Source organism: Eschrichtius robustus, chromosome 20 (assembly GCF_028021215.1).
Source record: "Eschrichtius robustus isolate mEscRob2 chromosome 20, mEscRob2.pri, whole genome shotgun sequence".
Classification (NCBI taxonomy): Eukaryota; Metazoa; Chordata; class Mammalia; order Artiodactyla; family Eschrichtiidae; genus Eschrichtius; species Eschrichtius robustus.
The window spans coordinates 46239144-46266255 of NC_090843.1; the positions used below are offsets into that span (position 1 = coordinate 46239144).

At 42.6% G+C, this 27112-nt stretch overlaps 1 protein-coding gene and 1 pseudogene across 2 annotated transcripts in view; one reads left to right on the top strand and one right to left on the bottom strand.

The window, feature by feature from the left end:
- Positions 1-4524: 4524 nt before the first annotated feature.
- Positions 4525-27112, top strand: part of NLE1 (notchless homolog 1) — an 86772-nt gene continuing 64184 nt past the window's right edge. The window contains exon 1 of one of the 2 annotated variants that reach the window (XM_068529882.1): positions 4525-4599. The gene's annotated coding sequence lies outside the window, so the exon portion shown is untranslated. The remainder of the gene's footprint in view (positions 4600-27112) is intronic. The other variant, XM_068529883.1, reaches the window with a different exon arrangement.
- On the bottom strand, positions 8640-9680 carry LOC137755571 (schlafen family member 5-like; annotated as a pseudogene).

Genomic DNA, 27112 nt, shown 5'->3' on the forward strand with positions numbered 1-27112 from the left:
CAGGCGGATTCTTAACCACTGCACCACCAGGGACGTCCCTTCAGTTTTGTTTTATAGTTTTATTCATATAGGCTTGACATTCCTTGTCACAGATTTTCTTACTTTATCTTTTTTGTTGGAATTACAATAGGGCTTTTTTTCCTTTCCTATACCTTCTAAGAGATGTAGTTTGCATATATGAAGGCTATTGAATTATCTGACAATTAGAAAATAATACATACAGATTAACCTTATATTTTACTGATGCATTTGTTCACCCTTCTTTCTTGAAACAGCTGCTTTCTTCTTAGGTCATTTTTCTCTCGTAGAAGGACATTATTCAGTGATTCTTTAGGGGATGGGCTATGATTGATTTTATTTTTAATCCCTAGTCATTGCAAGTCTGAAAATTTATTTATTTTGCCCTCAACCTTAATGATAGTTTGATCGGGGAGAGAAGTCTAAGTTCAAAGTTGTTTTTCCATAGTACTTTGATCATACTGCCCATATTCTTATTGCATCCAATCTTGCTCATGAAATAGTTATTGTCAAATTCATTCTTCTTTTTGTAGACTATCTAAACTTTTTTCTCTTTAGGATTAAAAAAAATCTTTAATGTTCTGAATCTTCACTATAGTGTGTTACATGTTTGACTTATATATCCTGCCCACTATTCTGGAAACTCTTTTAGTCTAAGGAGGTATGATGGTGGTGATTTTGCACACACACCCCAGGGACATTTAGCAGTATCTGGAGATATTTTTGCTTGTCACAACTGGGGACGGAAGGATTTGCTGCTAAACATCTTACGATCCCCAGGAAAGCCCCTCACAGCAGAGAATTATCCAGCCCAAACTTCCAATAGTGCCATCACTGAGAAACCCTGAAGTATGGGATTTTAGTTCTAGGCCTTGGTCTGGCCAAGTGAGTGAAAAATGGATTTGGCCTCAGCCTCAGGGTAAGTTTCTGGCTGGGGGGGATTCAATCTTGGCTTTGCAACAGTGGTTGTCCTGGCCCTGAGGTGGTGGCAGCCTCTGTTTACTACTATGGTTTATCTCACTCTTTCCTACTTGTACAAATGCCTCATAGTTTTTGGTCCATGAAGAGGTGCTTTTCTTGTTTTTGAGCATGACTATGTATATAGTAATGTTTTTAAATATCTTTTTCACTATTTCTATGAATTTTCTTTTAAGAGAGAGATTCCAACATGTGACCTTCAAGGTCTTTACCCAAAGGTACAAACTCAATAGAATTAATTCCAGCAATACTGAAAGATAAAAGGAAGCAACAAATCACGCATAATCCCAGCAACCAAAAACATTCAATATTAAATTCCACAGAGCTGTTTTTTAAATACATCTGATAAAGTATAAAAACAGCTAGACAGAATTAATTATGTTAAATGGAACTATATTATACATACTATTTTGAAATTATTTTTACATTTAATTAGCTTGAACTCAACTGAAGAAAAAGCAACTAATAAAATTGAAGACCCAATTACTGAATATTTTTTTTTTAGCCCAAGAACTTTTAGTTACTGAAAGTTATCCAATATTAAAATAACTAAATTACAAAAGTGTTAAAAATGTTTGGAATCATTTTAAAGTTATTTTGAAATATGTATTAGCATTCAGCAACTTCTTGCCATGAAAAATGACATTAGCAGTCAAACTTCCTCACTCCCCCTACCACCCCCTTACCTTTGTTAATTACTGTAATGGGCATCTGTTGTTTTGATCTAACAAACATCCTCCCACCCTACTTTAGTAACTGATATTCTTTTGGGGAACTAACCAAACTAACCATTTTACATCAAGTCTTTCGGAGATTTTCAACCAAGATGTTTTCCCTATGCTAGCTAAGAGTTGAGTACAGTATCCAAGCTAGACAAATACGAGTCTCTGACTATAATTTGACCTTTATAAACCAAGTAAAGAAAATGACTGGAGCCAATTCACACCTGTCATCTAGATCCTTGGAACTTCTCAGGTACCTATCTTCTCTAAGTCAGCATGTCTTTTGATTCTGTGAGTGGTCCTCCCTCATGATTCCAGTAAAAGTTTTTATTGTTGTTTGTTTAAATTATCCAGAGCCTGCTTTTGTTGAAACAAAAAAGTCTATCTGATATGAAAATATTTTTACTTTGTCAAGGTTTATAACATTCTTTTCCATAATTCCTATATAGTCATAATTCCTATATATCTTAATTATATACATGTTAATGGATTTAAAGTCCAATTACCATTATCTTTTATTTTCACATATTGCCTGCTTAGCTGGATTTCCTCGCTGAATAATTTTTCTTCAAGAATGAATCAGGGGTCTTGTATTTAAAGAATTCTTTCATGTTCAAAAAACTCCATGAGCTGCCTTTGTACTAGAATAATATTTTGGCTAGGTTTATTATTTTTAAGCTAAAATTTCTTTCCCTAAGAATTTCTTGCTTCATTGTCTTCTTAGATGCTTCTGGTCAAGATGGAGTAACAGTGACCACTTTCTACTCTCCCTTCTGAAACAACTGCAAAATCAGACAAAATATATGAAACAACAGGTCTCAAGACACTGGAAATTAGGACTGTGATCCCTGAGATATGGGAAACTAATGAGGTGGTCTCTATCACTGCCCCAGCTTACTGCCTGTAGAAAGTTTCTAGACTACAGTTCAGAGAGTGAAAACTCAGGTACAGTTTGGCAGTCTCCATGAGGTGAATACAGAGTTGGGAACCTAGGGGGGCCAAGAAAACTAGAGATTGTAAGGCAGAATACCAAGAAAACTAGAGATTGTAAGGCAGAATACCAACTCAGAGGACAGAGTTTCATAGACAGAAAATTCTAAAATCTGCAAAGCATTCTTTCTGAGTACTCAGATGAATACTTATCAGCTTATGCCTGTGAGGAAACACTTGAGAATGGAGAAATATTCACCCCAAAGTATTAGAGGGAACAAGCCTCAGAGCTCACATAGGGCCAGAAATAGTATCTGTTCCTACCAACCAGAGTGAAAAACATCAAAATTCACAGGGCATTAGGTAGAGTACTCAGAAGAGTTTTGCCTCAGTAGGTGCAAAAAATGAACCCTAGACTAAATGCTGCTCTGGTCCTGTACAAAGCTTAAAAACAAAATCCAAAAGGATCAAACTATTTCCAATTAACTTAACCATGTCTCAGAACAAAGCTCATGAGTACTTATAAGAATACAAAAACATTCAGCACCCAAAGTGGTAAAACTCACAATGTCTAGCATCCAACAAAAAATTACCATGTGGGACTTCCCTGGCAGTCCAATGGTTAAGACTCCACACTTCCACTGCAGGGGGCGTGGATTCCATCCCTGGTCAGGGAACTAAGATCCTTTATGCCACGTGGCATGTGCATGGCCAAAAATATTTTTTTTAATAAATAAAATTAATTTTTTTAATTTTTAATTTTTTTAAATTAAAGTTTTATTTTTTTAAATTTAAATTTTTTTATTTTAAAAAATTAAAACAATTTTTTTAAAAATTAAAAAAGGTTTTAATTACCATGTCTGCAAAGAAGCTGGAAAATACCAACTATTAAGAGGAAAATAACCATTTGAAATTTTTTAAATAACTTTTTAAAAATCAATTAATTTATTAATTTATTTATTTTTGGCTGCGTTGGGTCTTCTTTGCTGCGCCCAGGCTTTCTCTAGTTGTCGTGAGCAGGGGGCTACTCTTCGTTGCGGTGAGCAGGCTTCTCATTGAGGTGGCTTCTCTTGTTATGGAGCATGGGCTCTAGGTGCCCGGGCTTCAGGAGCTGTGGCTCGCAGGCGGGCTCTAGAGCGCAGGCTCAGTAGTTGTGGCGCTCAGGCTTAGCTGCTCTGCAGCATGTGGGATCTTCCTGGACCAGGGCTCGAACCTGTGTCCCCTGCATTGGCAGGCGGATTCTTAACCACTGTGCGACCAGGGAAGCCCAACCATTTGAAATTGACTCAGAATTAACACAGATATATAATTAATAGACTACAACCTTAAAATAGACGTATTAACTGTATTCCATATGTTCAAGAAACTAGAAGAAAAGTTAAACATGCTACATAGAAACACGGAAAATATTAAAAGAGAATCCAAATCAAGCTTCTAGAGAAAGAGTAGAAGATGAAACTATCTGAGGTGAAAAATATACTGAATGTGATTAATGGCATATTAGGCATTGCATGCAGAAGAAAACATTAGTAACTTTAAAACGTAGCAACAGAAATAGCATAGAAAACATATTTTAAGCACAGAACATCAGTGAGGTGTAGAACAAAGTCAAGTGGCCTTATACACATAACTGGAGTACCTGAGGAGAGAAAGGGGTATAGAAAATACATTGGAAGTCAGTGGGGAAAGCGTTCGAGCAGCTGGGCCCGGGGTTCCCGCTCCCTCTCCCGCTCCCGCTCCAGCTCCAGCCCCAGTCCCCTCCCGGCAACGCGGACTTTGACCCCGACCCCGACGTCGATCCCGATGCCGACCCCGACGCTGACCACACGCTGACGCTGACCTCACGCTGACGCCGACCTCGACGTTGACTCCCCCCCCGCCGCCAGAAGCTCCTTCTTCTCACCGCATTCACAGAGCGAGACCCTCGGGCTACAGGAGGAGGACCAGCACGGTGAGCTGGGGGGAAAATGGGGGCCCTGGGGAGGTGGGGGGCGCCTGCGGGGACGGGGCGCCTGCAGGGGGACCCTCGGGAGGCTGGGCTCAGCGGGGTGGGGAAAGGGCGGCGTTCGGCCGGGGCCGTGGCGCGTCTGGCCTCCTCGCGGGCGGCCGGTCGGGTCTCCGCCGGGACTCCCGGTCTCCGGCTCCGGGTGGCTGAGGTGCGGACGGCGTTCGGAGCCCGCGCGGTGTCTCGTCTTCCGAGTGCATCCCCGTGCTGGTGCGGGTGCCGGTGCCGGTGAGCAAACGCCTAGACTTGCGGGTTGAATTTGTGGACTTGGGTTGTAAACCGCTTGCGGCACTGTCCGGAGTTATTGTTGGAAGGACGGGGCCTCCCAGGGATTCCGGGCTCAAGTCAGCGCAACATGAACAGCTTTAAAAACGCGGCATGGGGGTGCGGCTAGCTTTTCCTTTAAGTTCTTGTTCATTTGTCCTGGAGGGTCGTTCCAAAGCAAAGCTCGAAGTCGACTTGCGGGTTGAAATACCAGGACCCCGTGACCGCTGTGCAGCGCTGCCGAGCAGGCACTTGTGGGCCCCCTGCGCCCGCCGGTCGTCAGTGTCCAGACCCCTGTCCCCTTTCAGAAAGCCGGGGCTCGGGTGGCGGCCTTGAGACCCACCCCTGGGTCTGGCCTCCGTGGGGCCGCCACCTGGGCCTTGCTCCTTCTGCCCTGTTGAGGAGCCCGAGGGCCCACGAGTTGGAGGAGGGTCCCGTGGTGGTCTCCCTTTGTATTCTCTGAAGCAAAAGTTCGGTAGGCAGCAGGAACACGTAAGTACGTTTTGGAGAGGATCGTTGAAAACTCTGAGAGTGAATTTTTAAGTTTAATTAAGATTTTAAAAATCTTTATATTATCTGAATTTGGGGAGCTGCTAATTTATTCCTTAAAACAAGATTTTTACGAGACAAGACTTAGTCAAATATATTGTATAATATGTATTTAAAACCACAACCGCAGTTTAAAAATCCTGTAATCTCTCCTTAAATTTCGACATTGACTATTTTCTTTGAAATAAATTAAGAATCTTCTCTGTTTTTTCTCACAAAAGATCCAAGGAGTGTATTATAAACTGCCTTAAAATCACTCCTATTATCAAACCATTTAGTTTCTAACATTGTATATTTTATTTACTGGTTCAGATTTGTGTCTGGAAGAGTTCTGAGTGTCCTGAGCAGGCTCTTTCTGCAGCCACAGTCCTTCTCGGATGGGACTGGAACTTGAACCCAGGATCCCTGATTTAGGAGAGGATTCAGACCCACTGTCTTTTAATTAAAACCGCTCACCTGGGGTCAGGACTTAAACTGAAGCTCAGGTTCTTTTGTGTCGTTGCAGAAAGAATTCAGCGTGAGGCAGAGTGATAGGCTGAGTTTATTACCATAGGACACTTGTGGGAGATACAAGCGGGCAGGCAAGGGAGCGCAGCCCTAAGAACAAAGGGGGCTGCAGTTTTGTAATCAAAGAAAGAGTGGGGAGGGGAGAAGACCACCTTCTTCATATGTGCCCGACGCACAGTGAGGCCAAACAATCCCAAAATGTCAGAGTTTGGAGCAGAGAAAGGTTTATTGCAGGGCCATGCAAGGAGACGGGTGGCTCATGCCTTAAAAACCCTGAACTCCCCGAAAGCTTTCAGCAAAGCCCTTTTATAGGAAAAGTGAGAGAAGGGTGTGGTTAGTTGTTGCAAACTTCTTGGTGTCAGATCCTGTGTTCTTTTTAAATTTGTTTTTATTTATCTTATTTTTGGCTGCGTTGGGTCTTCGTTGCTGCACGAGAGCTTTCTCTAGTTGTGGCGAGGGGGGCCTACTCATCGTTTTGGTGCACGGGCTTCTCATCGCGATGGCTTCTCTTGTTGCGGAGCACGGGCTCTAGGCGCATGGGCTTCAGTAGTTGTAGCACGTGGGCTCAGTAGTTGTGGCTCACAGGCTTCAGTAGTTGCGGCACATGGGCTCTAGAGCGCAGGCTCAGTAGTTGTGGCGCACGGGCTTAGTTGTTCCACGGCATGTGGAATCTTCCCGGACCAGGGCTCGAACCCCGTGTCCCCTGCATTGGCAGGTGGATTCTTAACCACTGCGCCACCAGGGAAGCCCCAGATCCCTTGTTCTTGAGGTCAGGTCACGGTCAGGTCACAATGTTCCTGTAAACCTCCACCAAAACAAATGTTATTCTCTGTTCTGACAAGAAAGGGCAAGGTCCCAAGGCTCAGCTTTCACCCTCTGAGGCCCAGGCCCTGGCTAAGAGGGGGTCCCTGGGCGGGCCAGTTACCCTGGCTAAGAGGGGGTCCCTGGGCGGGCCAGTTACCCTGCATGGGAGCGTTCGTCCAGCACCTGGTCTGGGTCTTCCCAATAGTGCCCAGACCCGACCAGTGGGCGGCCATGGAGAGGGCTCTGGAGCTCTGCGGGGCACAACCCTCAGCCTGTCCCCAGGACCCCCAGCTCACCTGCCAGTCCTGAGGCTGGAGGGCCTGGAGGGCCCTGGGGAGAAGGCCACGATCCGCCTCTCACCATACTCTCTGCCTCCAGGACCTCTGTGACTGACTGTTAGCGGTGCGGGACCTCTAACCACCATGCTAAGGTGACACACTAACAACTTCATGCCTGCCGCGCCCCTGTTACAGGCTTACATCATTAGCTCCTCCTTGAACCCTATATGATCTAACCGGGACTGTCATGGCGCTATTCAAATCGTATGTATATTAGCAAAAGTGTGGTAACATATACTAAAATGTGGTAATTCATCTCAGGTTTCAGTATAATGTCCCCCTTCACCTAGTTTCTCCTTTCACCTATTCCTGTCTTGGCTACATGCAGAAATGCTACTCTTCAAGGATCATTAACTCCCTGACTTAATGTAACAAGATTCAAACCCATGTCTATTGTCTTGTGTTTTGACTGTAAGAACTTGTAGCTTGAGTGTGCCTGGTGCTTGGATGCACCTGGTCTTCCTTCAAGGTAATGTAGATTGTTGCTAAGTTACTGGATTCTTTTCTTGAGTGCTCATTAGCTTACAGCAGTCTCCCAAACTCCCTTAAAATTCCCTTTTTGTCTTTAATCCTCTAGTGGGATTTCTAAACTAATTATCCTACTCTATCCTTATTTCATTTTCACTGCTGAATAATATTCCATTATGCAAATATGCTATAATACATTTATCCATTGTTGTGTCAATAGATAATTTGGTTGTTTTCCTGTTTGGGGCCATTGCAGACAGTGAATCTATGAGCACTCATGGGCGTATCTCTAAATATATATATATGGATATATATATATATAAAATAAATATAAGCACTATATATATAGTGCTTATATTTTTAAAAAAATATGACCAGAAGACGTGAAGGTCAATGAATATAGATTTCTCAGAAGATCCTGAAATGGACTTTGTTTTTCTGGACTTTTCTTGAAGTTACGATTGATTTTCTTTTGTCTGATTTTATCTCAGGCTTTCCTTTTCCAAGGTGCATGCATATCACCAACACTACTCTTCGGCCTATCAGTCATGGTTAGCATCACATGTTGGCTTTTGAAAGGAAAAGTGAGAAAAGAGAGGTTTGATTGTGTTTTTGTTCAAAAATGGAAGTGAGGCTATGAGAAAGGGAGAATATTTGATGAGGGAACCATACAAGAATGCAGAGGCAAGGAAAAGTGACAGTAAATTAAAGAGGACACATAGGTATATGTGAAAAAGGAATTTCCTGTATAAGTAAATGTGAGTTCATAATTAGAAAGGGAAAGAAGAGACTTGAATATGAACACAAGAAAGAATGTCAAAACAGAAATTGCTAGGTCAAACAGCCTTCTGCACCAACCTCTAGTGGGTCTACTAGGCCAGAGCATCTATTTGTTGAATGCAGGATATTCAAGCTGGGCAGAGGGAAAGAGGGGCAATGACCCACCAACTGTATCTATAGGAATTAATGTCAGGCATCTGCAACTCTGAGGGTACCTCTCTTTCCCCAGATTCTAAAATAATATCTCCCTTTCCTCCTTCCCCACCTCCTCCCACCTCAGCAAACATTAAAATCATTGCTGATTCTATTCCCATTCCTTGTGGCTAGCTGTCTCACACGATTGTCCTTCACCCGCCAGGAATTATGCACTTTGGCAAACACTGCACAGCAGAATCGTTCCACGCTGACTGCACAGACATATCCATGGAGGGCCCCCTGCTTGTGTACTGCAACGAATTTGGTGGCATATTTTATCTCACGCCTCTGTACAGAAATGATGGGCTGGTAACTTCCTAATATAGTGATCAATAGAAGCCCTCAAGGTGGCAAGATCTGTTTTCTCTTTTTCACATCCAGTGACTTGATGGGTCTCATCATGCAGGCCAAAAAATACATACCCTCCCTCAGTGTTTGCAAATGCAGAAACACACCTGGGTAAAGCATTGTGTCATCTCTGTTCAGAACATCTTAAATTCAACGCACGTGGACTTAGTAAAGTTGAGCTTTTCCTGGTACTGAAGGTGGTGAGTGCTATCAAATAAAGCAGCAGCTGAAGCCTTTATGTTACCTTCATTTTGTACACGAACCTGAAATTTCTGTGGACTTAATGAATTGGAGTCATTAATATTTGTAAGAGTCTGAATCCTGCCTTTGGGGAATGCCAGTGCTTCCTGAGAATTCATGACATTAGTACATGTTCTATGTCTGTGGCACAAAGAGGAGCACAAGGTAAGCAAATCATATACCAGAGGCCTCTGGCATCCATGATTTCACAAAAATCAAAAAGAGATCTCCCTGCTGCATCTCATCTAAATAGCCTTTGAAAGTTGAAGGCAGATACAATCCTACTCCATGACTGTCATAATTATAGTCTTTGTTCTCAGTCTCAGCCTTGACCTTTCCCCCTCCGGAATTCAGCAGAGCACATGCTGCATGCACGATGCTTTCATTCTGTTTCTTCTGCAGTTTAGGGTTCATTCCACTCCTTTGCTCATTCCCAGGGGTGACTTTTCCTGCATTTAAAACATACTCAGCAAAGTTCATTTCCAAATCAATTTTTTAAAAAATAAATTTATGTATTTTTATCTTTGGCCGCATTGAGTCTTTGTTGCTGCACGCGGGCTTTCTCTAGTTGCCGCGAGCGGGGGCTACTCTTTGTTGCAGTATATGGGCTTCTCATTGAGGTGGCTTCTCCTGTTGCGGAGCAAGGGCTCTAGGCGCGCGGTCTTCAGTAGTTGTGGCTCACGGGCTCTAGAGCGCAGGCTCAGTAGTTGTGGCGCACGGGCTTAGTTGCTCCGTGGCATGTGGGATTTTCCCGGACCAGGGCTTGAACCCATATCCCTTGCATTGGCAGGCGGATTCCTAACCACTGAGCCACCAGGGAAGTCCCTCCAAATCAATCTTGAGACTCATCTTCTCAGCACTTGTCCTGTTCTTACCCTGAAATGTTCTCCTAAAAAACAGGAAGATACACCATTAGAATAGGACAAGGATAGGGAAGGTGGGAAAATGGACAGTTTGAGGCCACTCTTCTGAAATTGTTCACTTCATTTATTCCCACAGCGCTTGAGGCCAGATTCATGCAGAGGTTAAGTATGCAGGGCAGGTTGAGGAGCTAAGTCTGGTGGAAGCCCACTGCCACCAGAGAAACGGTCAAGAGGTGATTTTTATGCTGTGATTTTGGTAACAGTTTCTGCCAGGTTCTCCTTGGCAATTGAAAACCTTTCGGGGTGTCTCTAGGGTGTGCTGATGTGTATTGTTTTTCTTGGTGCTTTGTCTTTTTTCTCTCACTGAGACCTGGGCAGTCTCAGATTATTGTTGTTATTTTTTAATATAAATTTATTTTATTTATTTTTGGCTTTGTTGGGTCTTTGTTGCTGTGTACGGGCTTTCTCTAGTTGCGGCGAGTGGGGGCTACTCTTTGTTGCGGTGCGCAGGCTTCTCATTGCAGTGGCTTCTCTTGTTGCAGAGCACGGGCTCCAGGCACGCGGGCTTCAGTAGTTGTGGCTCTCAGGCTCAGTAGTTGTGGCTCGTGGACTCTAGAGCGCAGGCTCAGTAGTTGCGGCGCATGGGCTTAGTTGCTCCGTGGCATGTGGGATCTTCCCAGACCAGGGCTCGAACCCGTGTCCCCTGCATTGGCAGGTGGATTCTTAACCACTGTGCCACCAGGGAAGGCCTCAGATTATTTTATAGCCCAATTTTTGGAAACAGCAAATCTGATTGAGTTGATAATTTATCCTTATTGCAATGGAACAGATTCTTTAGCTTCCTCTGGTCCATGCAGTTCCCATCTTGTGAAGAAGAAATATATATCATATACTTTAATATATTATATTTTTATGTAATAGAAATGTATACATTATATATATATATACATATATACATATATATATGTGTGTGTATATATATATATATATGAAAATTTGTTTGGAACTAACAAATTATTGACTATTTGTTTGGAACAACCAGGCTGTCAGGTTGAGGTGACTTTCAGCATTTCCTAAACACAGTCCAGTTGTCCCAGCAAATAGGACTGGAACCATTGGATATCTACATACAAAAGAAATGAACCTTAACTCATATTTACCCCACTTACAAAAATATACTTAAAATGTGTCATAGACCTAAATGTAAAACCTAAAATCATGTGGAAATTAATGAAGACTGCCCAAATGAGAACAATCAGAGGCTATTTTCTCAGAGCTCACTATATCAAGGGAATCGGCCACCATCACTTATGATGGCAGAAACTCAAGCGCAGGCAGAGGAATGCGGAAGCTTTATAGTGAAGAGAGAGAGAGAAGGCTCAGGGATGCTCTTATTTGAGGTTGTTGATCTAGGGAAGCTGGAAGCGGGCTTACTGGAAGTGGGGCATCTCATGTCACTGGTTTGGAGAGCCTATTTGGCTTTCTTCGGTTGGTCCTGAGTTAGAGTGGGGGCAAAAGTTAAGGACGCCAGCAGGTATTGAGCAAGTCCTGACCACTTTTGGCCAGCTGCTGCAGGCATTGTGGTTAGGCTTCCCAAGCTGGTCGGGAAGTCAGAGTTGTGTCAAGTTGTGTCACAACTCAAGGTTGTGAGTCAGAGTTCTGTTTTTATATATGGTCTGGCCAGTGTCCATTTGTATATTCAGTCTCTCAACTTCAAAACTTCTAGAGGAAAACATAGGAGAAAATGTTTACCTTGAGTTCAGCAAACATTTCTTAAAGCTGACACTAAATGCACAATACATAAAAGAAAAAAATTGATATATTGGACTTTAAGAACGTTTCTTTAACAGTGAAAGACACTCTTAAGAGAATGAAAATATGAGCCCTTGACCAGAAGAAACTATTTGTAAATGATTATATGATTAAGAACTTGTATCTAGATTATATATAGAACTCTTTTTTTTTTCTTATTAGTCATCAATTTTATACACATCAGTGTATACATGTCAATCCCAATCGCCCAATTCAGCACACCACCATCCCCACACCACCGCAGTTATCCCCCCTTGGTGTCCATATGTCTGTTCTCTACATCTGTGTCTCAACTTCTGCCCTGCAAACCGGCTCATCTGTACCATTTTTCTAGGTTCCACATACATGTGTTAATATACGATATTTGTTTTTCTCTTTCTGACTTACTTCACTCTGTATGACAGTCTCTAGATCCATCCACGTCTCAACAAATGACTCAATTCCGTTCCTTTTTATGGCTGAGTAATATTCCATTGTATATATGTACTACAACTTGTTTATCCATTCGTCTGTCGATGGGCATTTAGGTTGCTTCCATGACCTGGCTATTGTAAATAGTGCTGCAGTGAACATTCGGGTGCATGTGTCTTTTTGAATTACGGTTTTCTCTGGGTATATGCCCAGTAGTGGGATTGCTGGGTCATATGTTAATTCTATTTTTAGTTTTTTAAGGAACCTCCATACTGTTCTCCATAGTGGCTGTATCAATTTACATTCCCACCAACAGTGCAAGAGGGTTCCCTTTTCTCCACACCCTCGCCAGCATTTGTTGTTTGTAGATTTTCTGATGATGCCCATTCTAACTGGTGTGAGGTGATACCTCATTGTAGTTTTGATTTGCATTTCTCTAATAATTAGTGATGTTGAGCATCTTTTCATGTGCTTCTTGGCCATCTGTATGTCTTCTTTGGAGAAATGTCTGTTTAGCTCTTCTGCCCATTTTTGGACTGGGTTGTTTGTTTTTTTAATATTGAGCTGCACGAGCTGTTTATATATTTTGGAGATTAATCCTTTGTCCGTTGATGCGTTTGCACATATTTTCTCCCATTCTGAGGGTTGTCTTTTCGTCTTGTTTATGGTTTCCTTTGCTGTGCAAAAGCTTTGAAGTTTCATTAGGTCCCATTTGTTTATTTTTGTTTTTATTTCCATTACTCCAGGAGGTGGATCAAAAAAGATCTTGCTGTGATTTATGTCAAAGAGTGTTCTTCCTATGTTTTCCTCTAAGAGTTTTATAGTGTCCAGTCTTACATTTAGGTCTCGAATCCATTTTGAGTTTATTTTTGTATGGTGTTAGGGAGTATTCTAATTTCATTCTTTTACATGTAGCTGTCCAGTTTTCCCAGCACCACTTACTGAAGAGATTGTCTTTTCTCCATTATATATCTTTGCCTCCTTTGTCATAGATTAGTTGACCATAGGTGCGTGGGTTTATCTCTGGGCTTTCTATCTTGTTCCATTGATCTATGTTTCTGTTTTTGTGCCAGTACCATATTGTCTTGATTACTGTAGCTTTGTAGTATAGTCTGAAGTCAGGGAGTCTGATTCCTCCAGCTCCGTTTTTTTCCCTCAAGACTGCTTTGGCTATTCGGGGTCTTTTGTGTCTCCATACAAATTTTAAGATGGTTTGTTCTAGCTCCGTAAAAAATGCCATTGGTAATTTGATAGGGATTGCACTGAATCTGTAGATTGCTTTGGGTAGTATAGTCATTTTCACAATGTTGATTCTTCCAATCCAAGAACATGGTATATCTCTCCATCTGTTGGTATCATCTTTAATTTCTTTCATCAGTGTCTTATAGTTTTCTGCATACAGGTCTTTTGTCTCCCTAGGTAGGTTTATTCCTAAGTATTTTATTCTTTTTGTTGCAATGGTAAATGGGAGTGTTTCCATAATTTCTCTTTCAGATTTTTCATCATTAGTGTATAGGAATTCAAGAGATTTCTGTGCATTAATTTTGTATCCTGCAACTTTACCATATTCATTAATTAGCTCTAGCAGTTTTCTGGTGGCAGTTTTAGGATTCTCTATGTATAGTATCATGTCATCTGCAAACAGTGACAGTTTTACTTCTTCTTTTCCAATTTGTATTCCTTTTATTTCCTTTTCTTCTCTGATTACCGTGGCTAGGACTTCCAGAATTATGTTGAATAATAGCGGTGAGAGTGGACATCCTTGTCTCGTTCCTGGTCTTAGAAGAAATGCTTTCAGTTTTTCACTGTTGAGAATGATGTTTGCTGTGGGTTTGTCATATATGGCCTTTATTATGTTGAGGTAGTTCCCTCTATGCCCACTTTCTGGAGAGTTTTTATCATAAATGGGTGTTGAATTTTGTCAAAAGCTTTTTCTGCATCTATTGAGATGATCATATGGTTTTTCTCCTTCAATTTGTTAATATGGTGTATCACATTGATTGATTTGCGTATATTGAAGAATCCTTGCATCCCTGGGATAAATCCCACTTGATTGTGGTGTATGATCCTTTTAATGTGTTGTTGGATTCTGTTTGCTAGTATTTTGTTGAGGATTTTTGCATCTATATTCATCAGTGATATTGGTCTGTAATTTTCTTTTTTTGTAGTGTCTTTGTCTGGTTTTGATATCAGGGTGATGGTGGCCTCATAGAATGAGTTTGGGAGTGTTCCTTCCTCTGCAATTTTTTGGAAGAGTTTGAGAAGGATAGGTGTTAGCTCTTCTCTAAATGTTTGATAGAATTCACCTGTGAAGCCATCTGGTCCTGGACTTTTGTTGTTGGAAGATTTTTAATCACAGTTTCAATTTCATTACTTGTGATTGGTCTGTTCATATTTTCTGCTTCTTCCTGGTTCAGTCTTGGAAGGTTATACCTTTCTAAGAATTTGTCTGTTTCTTCCAGGTTGTCCAGTTTATTGGCATAAAGTTGCTTGTAGTAGTCTCTTAGGATGCTTTGTATTTCTGCAGTGTCTGTTGTAACTTCTCCTTTTTCATTTCTGATTTTATTGATTTGAGTCCTCTCCCTGTTTTTCTTGATGAGTCTGGCTAATGGCTTATCAATTTTGTTTATCTTCTCAAAGAACCAGCTTTTAGTTTTATTGATCTTTGCTATTGTTTTCTTTGTGTCTATTTCATTTATTTCCGCTCTGATCTTTATGATTTCTTTCCTTCTGCTAACTTTGGGTTTTGTTTGTTCTTCTTTCTCTAGTTTCTTTAGGTGTAAGGTTAGATTGTTTACTTGAGATTTTTCTTGTTTCTTTAGGTAGGCTTGTATAGTTATAAACTTCCCTCTTAGAACTGCTTTTGCTGCATCCCATAGGTTTTGGGTCGTCGTGTTTTCATTGTCATTTGTCTCTAGGTATTTTTTGATTTCCTCTTTGATTTCTTCAGTGATCTCTTGGTTATTTAGTAACGTATTATTTAGCCTCCATGTGTTTGTGTTTTTTACGTCTTTTTCCCTGTAATTCATTTCTAATCTCATAGCGTTGTGGTCAGAAAAGATGCTTGATATGATTTCAGTTTTCTTAAATTTACTGAGGCTTGATTTGTGACCCAAGATGTGATCCATCCTGGAGAATGTTCTGTGCGCACTTGAGAAGAACATGTAATCTGCTGTTTTTGGATGGAATGTCCTGTAAATACCAATTAAATCTATCTGGTCTATTGTGTCATTTAAAGCTCCTGTTTCCTTATTTATTTTCATTTTGGACGATCTGTCCATTGCTGTAAGTGAGGTGTTAAAGTCCCCCACTATGATTGTGTTACTGTCAATTTCCTCTTTTATAGCTGTTAGCAGTTGCCTTATGTATTGAGGTGCTCCTATGTTGGGTGCATATATATTTATAATTGTTATATGTTCTTCTTGGATTGATCCCTTGATCATTATTTAGTGTCCTTCCTTGTCTCTTGTAACATTCTTTATTTTAAAGTCTATTTTATCTGATATGAGTATAGCTACTCCAGCTTTCTTTTGATTTCCGTTTGCATAGAATATCTTTTTCCATCCCCTCACTTTCAGTCTGTATGTGTCCCTAGGTCTGAAGTGGGTCTCTTGTAGACAGCATTTATATGGGTCTTGTTTTTGTATCCATTCAGCCAGTCTATGTCTTTTGGTTGGGGCATTTAATCCATTCACGTTTAAGGTAATTATTGATATGTATGTTCCTATGACCATTTTCTTAATTATTTTGGGTTTGTTTTTGTAGGTCCTTTTCTTCTCTTGTGTTTCCCACTTAGAGAAGTTCCTTTAGCATTTGTTGTAGAGATGGTTTGGTGGTGCTGAATTCTCTTCGCTTTTGCTTGTCTGTAAAGCTTTTGATTTCTCCATCGAATCTGAATGAGATCCTTGCTGGGTAGAGTAATCTTGGTTGTAGGTTCTTCCCTTTCATCACTTTAAGTATATCATGCCACTCCCTTCTGGCTTGTAGAGTTTCTGCTGAGAAATCAGCTGTTAACCTTATGGGAGTTCCCTTGTATGTTATTTGTCATTTTTCCCTTGCTGCTTTCAGTAATTTTTCTTTGTCTTTAATTTTTGCCACTTTGATTACTATGTGTCTCGGTGTGCTTCTCCTTGGGTTTATCCTGTGTGGGACTCTCTGTGCTTCCTGGACTTGGGTGGCTATTTCCTTTCCCATGTTAGGGAAGTTTTCGACTATAATCTCTTCAAATATTTTCTCGGGTCCTTTCTCTCTCTCTTCTCCTTCTGAGACCCCTATAATGCGAATGTTGTTGCGTTTAATGTTGTCCCAGAGGTCTCTTAGGCTGTCTTCATTTCTTTTCATTCTTTTTTCTTTAGTCTGTTCCGCAGCAGTGAATTCCACCATTCTGTCTTCCAGGTCACTTATCCGTTCTTCTGCCTCAGTTATTCTGCTATTGATTCCTTCTAGTGTAGTTTTCATTTCAGTTATTGTATTGTTCATCTCTGTTGGTTTGTTTTTTAATTCTTCTAGGTCTTTGTTAATCATTTCTTGCATCTTCTCAATCTTTGCCTCCATTCTTATTCCGAGGTCCTGGATCATCTTCACTACCATTATTCTGAAATCTTTTTCTGGAAGGTTGCCTATCTCCACTTCATTTAGTTGTTTTTCTGGGGTTTTTTCTTGTTCCTTCATCTGGTATATAGACCTCTGTCTTTTCATCTTGTCTGTCTTTCTGTAAATGTGGTTTTTGTTCCACAGGCTGCAGGATTGTAGTTTTTCTTGCTTCTGCTGTCTGCCCTCTGGTGGTTGAGGCTATCTAAGAGGCTTGATGGGAGGCTCTGGAGGTGGGTGGAGCTGACTGTTGCTGTGGCGGTCAGAGCTCCGTAAAACTTTAATCCACTTGACTGTTGATGGGTGGGGCTGGGTTCCCTCCCTGTTGGTTGTTTTGCCCAAGGCAACCCGACACTGGAGCCTACCCGGGCTCTTTGGTGGGGCTAATGGCAGACTCTGGGAGGGCTCACGCCAAGGAGTACTTCCCAGAACCTCTGCTGCCAGTGTCCTTGTCCCCACGGTGAAACAGAGCTAGCCCCCGCCTCTGCAGGAGACCCCCGAACACCAGCAGGTATGTCTGGTTCAGTCTCCCCCAGGGTCACTGCTCCTTCCCCTGGGTCCCGATGCACACACTATTTTGTGTGCGCCCTCCAAGAGTGGGGTCTCTGTTTCCCCCAGTCCTGTCAAAGTCCTGCAATCAATTCCCACTAGGCTTCAAAGTCTGATTCTCTATGAATTCCTCCTCCTGTTGCTGGACCCCCAGGTTGGGAAGCCTGACGTGGGGCCCAGAACCTTCACTCCAGTGGGTGGACTTCTGTGGTATAAGTGCTTGCCAGTCTGTGAGTCACCCACACAGCAGATACGGGATTTGATTTTACTCTGATTGCGCCCCTCCTACCGTCTCACTGTGGCTTCTCCTCTGTCCTTTGACGTGGGGTATCTTCCTTGGTGAAGTCCAGTGTCTTCCTGTCGATGATTGTCCAGCAACCAGTTGTGATTCTGGCGCTCTCGCAAGAGGGAGTGAGAGCACGTCCTACTCCGCCATCTTGGCTGATCCTCCTATATAGAACTCTTGAAAGGCAATAATAAGAAAACAAAAAACCCAATTTAAAAATGGGTAAAAGAGGGAATTCCCTGGCCGCCCAGTGGTTAGGGCTTCAAGCTTCCACTGCAGGGGGCATGGGTTCGATCCCTGGTTGGAGAACTAAGATCCCACAAACTGTGCAGTGTGACCAATAAATAAATAAATAAATAAATAAATAAAATATCATTAAAAAAAAAAAAACTACAGTGAGATAGCACCATTAGTCGTTAGGGAAATACCAATTAAAACTCCACACCTGGGACTTCCCTGGTGGTCCAGTGGTTGGGACTTCGCCTTCCAGTGTGGGGGGTGCAGGTTCAATCCCTGGTCAGGGGGCTGAGATCCTACATGCCTTGTGGCCAAAAAAAAAAAAACAAAACCAAAACATAGAGCAGAAACGATGTTGTAACAAATTAAATAAAAACTTTAAAAAAGATGGTCCACGTCAAAAAAATCTTTAAAAAAAAAAAACTACACACTTATTTGAATGGCGAAAATTATTAGCCATACCAGGTGTCTGCAAGGATATGGAGGAAAGGGAACTCTCATACACTCCTACCAGGGTAGGAACATAAAGTACAACCATTTTTGGAAAGAGTTTGGTATTTTTATACATTTACTGTATGACCCAGTCATTCCCCTCCTAAGTATTTACCCAAGAGAAATGAAAACATAATCATACAAAGACTTGTACATGAATGTTCATAACACTTTCATTTGTAAAATCGTAAACTGGAAACAGCCCAAATGCCCATCAACAGAAACAAATATTAGTTATCCATACAATGAAATACAGTACAGCAATAAAAAAGGAAAGAACTATTGGTACGCACAACATGAATAAACCTCAGAATAATTATTCAGAGTGAAAGAAGCCAGAGTGAAAAAGAGTGCATATTTGATTCCATTTGTATAAAAGTTTAGAAAATGCAAACTATTCTATAGTGACAGGAGGCCAATCAATTGTTTCTTAGGGATAGTGGCAGGGTATGGAGAAGTGGGAGGGAGAGATTGCAAAAAGGCATTTTGGGGAATGGTATATATATTCACTACCTTGATTGCAGTGATGGTTTCACATGTCAAAGTTTATTAAATTGTACACTTTAAATATGTGCAGTTTATTATTTGTCAAAAATACCCAAATAACACTACTAAAAACTACATACGTGAATGTGAAAAAATAAGTAAAAATATTTTATTTTACAGTAAGTCCCCTACACATGAACGAGTTCCATTCTGACAGCACGTTCGTAAGTCCAGTTTGTTTGTATGTCCAACAAAGTTAGCCGAGGTACCCAACTAACACAATTGGCTATATAGTACTGTACTGTAATAGATTTAAATACTTTTCACACAAATGATACATAAAAAACAAACACAAAAAATAAAACATTTTTAATCTTAAAGTACTCTACCTTGAAAAGTACAGTAGTACCAGCTACATCACCACTGCTTTTACACTTACTTCTGGACATCCTGGGCTTGAAATAAAGATACTGTACTACTGTGTTCTATACAGTACTATACAGTAAAGTACACAAAAGCACAACCACTTGTAGAAGAAGATGCAGCATGTGACAGTGTACGACAGACACGTGAACTAACGTGATTGGACATGTGAATGCACATTCGCATCTTTGAAAGTTCAAAACTTGAAGGTTAGTATGTAGGGGACTTACTATAATTAGCTCAAAAATCAGTGGGATATTTAAGTGCCTGCTATTGCTAAGTTTTTTTCCGTAGAAACTAAATCTATGATAAGATTAGTGGTATAGAGTCTGAAATTCTACATACTCCAGGTGGAGACCTTTGCCCCCATATTCATTTGATAATAATCACCACCCCACCCTGTCCTTTGTTTTGCATATTGTAAATTTACACTTTTCAGGCCTGCCAAGTCCTTTCTCAGTGAAAATCTAGTGCTTGGTGTGGAAAACAGCAGGCCTTCCTAACTACTGCTGAAAATTACCTCAACAAAATAAGAGAAAATGCTCTCTCCTCCCTTATATGTGCATTAAAACAGAAAGTATTGCATTTCATAAAATTGCCCTTGTAGGGGCTTCCCTGGTGGCACAGTGGTTGAGAATCTGCCTGCCAGTGCAGGGGACGCGGGTTCGAGCCCTGGTCTGGGAAGATCCCACATCCTGAGGAGCAACTTACCCCGTGTGCAACAACTACTGAGCCTGCGCTCTAGAGCCTGCGAGCCACAACTACTGAGCCCACATGCCACAACTACCGAAGCCCTTGTGCCTAGAGCCCATGCTCCACAACAAGAGAAGACACCACAATGAGAAGCCCACGCACTGCAACGAAAAGTAGCCCCCGCTTGCTGCAACTAGAGAAAGCCCATGCATAGCAACAAAGACCCAACGCAGCCAAAAATAAATAAAATAATTAAAACATTAAAAAAAATATTGCCCTTGTAGATTTTTTTTCTAGCAAAGGAATCCTCCAAGACACTTGGTCTTTAGAGACTGTTACTTTGGCCTGTGAACCTGTGTATTAGCCTTGAAAGATACTGTAACTATGAACCACTGTTTACTTAATGTTCTGTTGTCATGACAATACTGAAATTGATTTGTTGTCTGATAGGCATAAACACCTGTGAAATTTCATAATCAGGGCACAAGTGGATCATCTTATTTTACTCTTTGTCCACTTGCAAGAAGGTCCTAAAATTTGTGATTGCTCATTTTCTTATTTAAGCAAAAGACTTGAAGAGTCTTGTGACATTTAAATGAACATTTCTGTCACAGGAAGCTGTCAGGCTTAGTGGCTTATCTTCCCTGCTTCTCTGGCCAAAAGAACTCTCATCCCCACCCCTGACAGACTGAAATGGAATCAGTTTCTGTTTCCCCATCAAGGTAGGCATAGCCTCACCACCTTCCAATAGAGGACGGCCAGGTAAACGTTAGCCACAGCCGCCATCTCCTCCTAGAGGCTCTGCCCTTTTGAGATCCACCATGGGTCTGGGAACTGGGAGGAGCCAACGCAGAAGTCCCACTGTCAGGCATCCCCTCCCTACTACACTAGTCCTCAAGAATTTCCTTATGACAGTCACGTGCAGAAGGGGAATGGAATCACCACAGCCTAGCCTCTGCAGACACAGCACACCAGAGCTCTAGTTAGCCACTTGATGGGGGATACAGGGCTTTGAGGTCTACCCTGGGAGCCCGCCCACCGTGCCCCATGCTGTTAACGGTTTGAGGACTGACGTTCCAAGCCACGGGCTTACAGGCAGTTTGCAGAACACAACCTTTTGTAATTAACTGGACACTGACTTATTTGCCCCAGGCCCACTATCTCACTGCCTTCATCTTCAGGAGCCTTGGTGTCTGGCTTAGTTGCTTCCTCTAAACTTCTTCGTGCTTCTGAACCATGGGGAAATTTTACTAGGCTTGGTTTGGTAAGATTTAGGCCCTGATGCTGTGCACCTCATCCTTATCCTCTCCCTGGCTCTCCTGGAGTTCCAAGCGTCCCAGCTCCTCCACTGCCCGCCTGTTGTTGGAAGTTGCTACTGAGAATCAACAAACCAGATCTCTCAGGGCAGTGCCACAGCCTGGTCGGGGAACCAGGTGAGGACCTGGGGAGGGAAAGAAGCCAAGCTTCTCAGGACCTGCGCAAAGAAGCACGGGGGACTCATTACCTACCAAGAGTCCCCTGTGCAGCATGCTCCTCCCGATTCCAAAGCAAAGGTTTTGATCCCTCTGGGTGAGGGCCTTGTATCAGTTACACTCGGTAACCCCTCACGGGAGTGGGGGTGACAGGGAGAACCGCACTGGAGGCGGAGTGACAGCCCAGCAGTATCACCTCTGTGGACCGGGAAGCCCACTCCTGCAAGGACAACAGCCCTGGTTACCTTTGGTGGATATGGGTGTGATGTTTTGCTTTGTTTTGGGGAGGGGGGGCTTCTTTGTTGCTTTTCAATGTTTTTTGTTTAATTTTTTTGAGATTTGCAGTTCTCTACCCCACCCAGGTGGGCGGGGGTAGAGGGGATCCCAATGCAAGCCCGCATCCCCCAGCCCTCCCCGGCCCTGCTCCAGCCCTTCCTGGGACTACCCAGGCTCAGTGCACTCTGCAACTGTCTCCCCCGCAAGGCCTCCGTGCTCCTAGACTCCAGCTTGAATTGCCTTCCTGGGCCCTGCGCTGTGCTGAGCGGGATGCGGTAAATGAAGCTTTCGCCTTCGTTCTATCTCCACCCCATAACTGGAGAAAGTTGATTCTGCCTCTTTTCTTTAGAGGTACTTGAATTTGTGAAAGGGTGATGACTGTTGCTAAGGACTCCAACGGAGACTGGCCGAGAGTGTCGTCACTTGGGAGAACTCTGCCAGGCTCGCATGATGGAATTTCGGTGAAAGAAAAGAGAAACTGTCCTTTTGATTCATCTGTCCACTGCAGACCTCATCATACCCAAGTCTTGTGCAGAACCGTCAGTTTTCAGTTCACCCAGCCTGATTGTATCACCAAACGTGTTCTGGGCGCTCGCAAAGGGTCTGGCTCCGCGCTCGCTCGGACTCCACCTGTGACTCTCTGGACTTACACGAGCTGGTGGCGTGCCGCTGCTCCACGGTGACCTTGCGGGGAGCCAAAGGGGCGGCCCAGCGTGGCGAAGGAGGCAAGGAACTGGCTGCCTGGGCACTGATTGGAGGCCATGGTCCCGGGGGTGTAAGTAGCCTTTGGGGACCCTTGGAGCATTTAGTCGGGTCCCTCCCCGAAGCACGCTCCTGTCTTCAGCCGACCTCTTAAAATTCTTTTATTTATTTATTTATTTGCAAAGCAATATCAGCAGTTAAAATTCTTTTAAATAGATGTTTCTCCATCTCATCACTTCCAGCTCACACGGACCGCTGGAGCCTTCCCATCCAAACACTCTCTCTCCCACCTTCTCCCCAAGAACTTGAGGTCTTAGTGGACCGGGCTGAAGAAACTGAGGCTGCCTATGGAGCCTGGGGCAGACGGGGATTTAGCCGCTGCAGTCTGGCCCGGGGACTCTCACTTTACTAGTTCACTTCTCAAGATCTGGTCAGGGATCAGGTCCAACCAGACCCTTTGGGGATGGGGTGTATCCAAAGCTTTGAGCTAATGAGAAAGGGGCTTGAAAAAGGTCATCTTAGGACCACAAACGTTTCTGGTGGGTCTAACTCGCTGCACAAGCTCATTCATATCCCTGCCCAGAACGGACAAGGTCCCTCTGAGCAAGGGATTCTGCCGAGCTGGGGCCGCTCACGGGAACAACGGGGATGCTGGCCAGTTACTGGAAAATCAAAGTGGAGGGAAACGTCTGGACATCACCTGTGGTCATCTCTGGGGACTGGGGTTAGGGGATGGCTCTTTAATTTTTAAAAGCATTGTTAAATAGCTAAGGTATATGAAAGTACAAAAATAATAATACATTGAACACCTATGTATTCACTACCCAACTTAAATGACAGATTATTAGCAGAACTTGTGTGTATCCCGCACTGGTTTCCTTCCCTCATCCAGCCCGTCCCCTACTCACCTGATAACCAGTATAATTTTCTGAATTTTAAGTTAATATCCCATGTAGTTCTGTATACTTTTATTACAGGTATATGTGTCACTCATTGATGCATGACTTTTTTTTACATTTATATACACTTACACCATATGTAAATAGCATCATATGTAAATTGTGTGTATTCTGCAGAACTTGCTCCAACTCCTTTAAAACATTTTGTTTTAAAGATTATCAATGCCTCTAGATCATGCCGTGAGCTGCTGTGTGAACAGGGTCCTTCCTGCTTACTATTCCTTTCATCCCCGTTGGTCCCCAAATTATCCAGGTCTCTTCAACTTTTCCTGCAAAAGACCTCAGCTCCCACCCACTTTGGGGTCATAATTGCCCCCCACTACATGTTCATTTCTGACCCCAGCCCCTCTCTCCCATGCCCCCCTCCTGGTCTCAAGCTTCTGGAGGGTCAGGAGAAAGGGAGTGTTGCCTTTCCAGTTGTTTGTATGTTTGTCTGTTTGGGATGAGAGGGAAGTGAGTACAGAACATGATTAATTCTTAGTATTTTTCTCAAGATTAAAAGTGAAACTCTTCACTAGACTACAAAGACATTTTCAACTCCCCCATCCCTTTTTTCACTCATTAAATTTTTTCTTAATTAAAAAAAAAAAAAGTGAAACTCTTGTGTTTGCTCTGGCCAAGAATAGGAAATGCCAAGAGCCACTACTGGTCACACACACACACATACACATGCACGCGTGCGGTTTATGCAACATTTACATTTTTTCCTTCAACAAGCTAAGCAAGGAGCAAGCTAATGAGAAGGGAGGTGGGTTAAAGGGACATATGACCTCATAAGTTAGTTTGGGCAGTCTCTCAGAGAAAGAGAATCACTATATTAAAGAGGATCACTGCCTAGGCCAGCCATGTGTCGGTGACCTCTGCCAGCATAGGAGGTTGAAGTCACAGTATGGTTGGAGGCTGCATGCCATGGCGTGTATGTCTTGGTCCATAGATACTCGATTCAGCGTTCTCCATGAGACACAGGGAGATTGATGCTGGGGCCCCATGCCCAGTCACATTGTGGCTGGTCAGACTTTTATGTTGAAACTCTTACTAGGGGACTGAGGGTTATTGGAGCCACAAGTGTTAGCATAGAGCCCTATCAGTGCCTCCACAGTCTTTCTTTCAAATCCAAGCAACTTGTTTATAACATTCACTTTTCAGGCAAAGACATTTTTCCATTTTCTTCTTTTTTTAGTTTTCTCAATAACAAATTTTAAAAGTAAATTTTCTATACACATGGTTACAATATTTTGAGCAGTGTTTGCCATTTTACAAAGTGGGGTGAAACTTCACCAAAACAAAATTTACTTGGAGGAGGGATGGGGCATCCCTTACAAATGTTTATACAAATCACACACATCAGAGAGGTTGTTGGAGGGAATATCGGTTTTCTGGCCCTCCCAGCACCCGCATAGAGATCCAAGAGTATCCTGATGTTTTTCCTGTCGCAGTGGGTGATTACCCTTTTCCTGAAGGAGCCCAGCAGATATGAGCCCAGTGCTCCATTTGCTTTTAGAGGTGTAGGGAAGGGAAAGTATGACTCAGAATTTTCTCACCCCACCCTCCCTCAGATCTTTAGCTCACTGAGAATGAGTGTGGTAAGCACAATAATGGCCTCTTAAAGATGTCCACATCCCAATCCCCAGAACCTGTGAAGAGGTTATGTTATGTGGCAAGGGAATTAAGATTACAGGGGAATTAAGGTTGCTAATTACTTGACCTTAAAATGATAAGAAGATTATCCTGAATTATCTAGGTGGGCTCACAGTAATCACAAGGTCCTTTAAATAGAGAAGGAGGAGACAGAAGAGTGAGTGTCAGAGTGATGCACCCTGAGGAAGACTTGACCAGCCATTGCTAGCTTTGAAGACGGAAAGGGTCATGAGCCAGGGAATGCTGGCAGCCTAGAATCTCCCCTAAAGCCTCCAGAAAGGAATGCAGTCCTGCTAACATTTTTAAAAAATAAATTTATTTATTTTTGGCTGCGTTGGGTCTTCGTTGTTGCGTGCGGGCTTTCTCTAGTTGCAGTGAGTGGGGGCTACTCTTTGTTGTGGTGCACGAGCTTCTCGTTGAGGTGGCTTCTCATTTCGGAGCACGGGCTGTAGGCGCGCGGGCTTCGGCAGTTGTGGTGCACGGGCCTAGTTGCTCTGCAGCATGTGGGATCTTCCCAGACCAGGGATCAAACCCGTGTCCCCTGCATTGGCAGGCGGATTCTTAACTACTGAGCCACCAAGGAAGCCCCTGCTGACATCTTGATTGTAGCCCAGTGAGACCCATTTTGGACTCTGATCCCCAGAACTGTATGGTAATAAATTTGCATTGCTTTAAGCCACAAAATTTGTGATAATTTGGTACAGCAGCCATAGGAAACTAAAATTGTGATTAGACTACAGTACGATAGTCATTAATTCACATGTTCCCCCATTCAGCAAAGAATCATGAAGATTCCACAATAACTTGAGAGAAATAGGACATTTAAGAACAGTTCTCATGATGTAGTCTCAGGAACCAAGACCCTTTCTGAGGGGCCACTAGGTCAAAACTAATTTCATTTTAATACCAAGACATTATTTACCTCTTCACTCTCATTTTTTCACAAATGTACAATGGAGTTTTCCAGAGGCTTTATGATATGTGATATTGCAACAGACTGAATGCAGAAGCAGATATGAGAATCTAGTTGTCTTCTCTTAAGCCAGATATCAGAGCTTTGCAGAATTATGAAAGAATGTCACTGTTCTCACTACGATTTTTGTTTGCAGAATATCATAATTTTTCATTAAAGCATGGCATTAATGTCATTTTTGATAGTATCTTATTAAGATGCTGTCATTTCCCCCACCTCCCAGTCCCTAGTAACCACCATTCTAGTCTCTGTTTTATGAGTTTAGCCTTTTAGAGTCCATATTTAAGTGATATCTTGAAGTATTTGTCTTCCTCTGCCTGACTTACTTCATTAGCATAATGCCCTGAAGTTTAATCCATGTTGTTGCAAATGGTAGGATGTCTCAAGGGCATATTTTAAGTGGCGCTTTAGAAACCAAAGGGAGGTAGTCTATTTCCTGTTTCAGTGAGGATACAGTGGGGTCATGTCTATTTCCTTTTTATGACTCAGAGGGTAGCCTGAAACTACAGGAAAAGTGAGATCAGGAAAGTGAGTCACAGTGAGCTTAAGCGACCTACCCAAGTTGTGACGGGAGTGTTCACATCCCATTTGAAAGCGAAAGTCCAGTAAACATTTGATAGGCATATCCTTGACCCTCTCATACATCTTGGCTGTATCACAGATACAACTATCCATCGGTCTCAAGTGTCACATCTCTTCAGGGTAATAGTCTTTGAAGGTGAGCTCCATTTATACCTCTGAAGAATGAAACTGCATTTTGGCAAGAATGGAGATAATACCATACAAACATACCTTATTGGGTTGTGGTGAGAATTCAGTGAGTTCAGGAAGTAAAGAGCTCAGAACATAGGAAGTGCTTCATAAATGTTAGCTATTCTTATCCATTAGAAGGCAACCTTGGGAGCAACAGCCAGCTCTACCCACCACCAGTCCGTCCCATCAGGAAACTTGCACAAGCCTCTTAGATAGCCTCATCCACCAGAGGGCAGACAGCAGAAGCAAGAAGAACTACAATCCTGCAGCCTGTGGAACAAAAACCACATTCACAGAAAGATAGACAAGATGAAAAGGCAGAGGGCTATGGACCAGATGAAGGAACAAGAT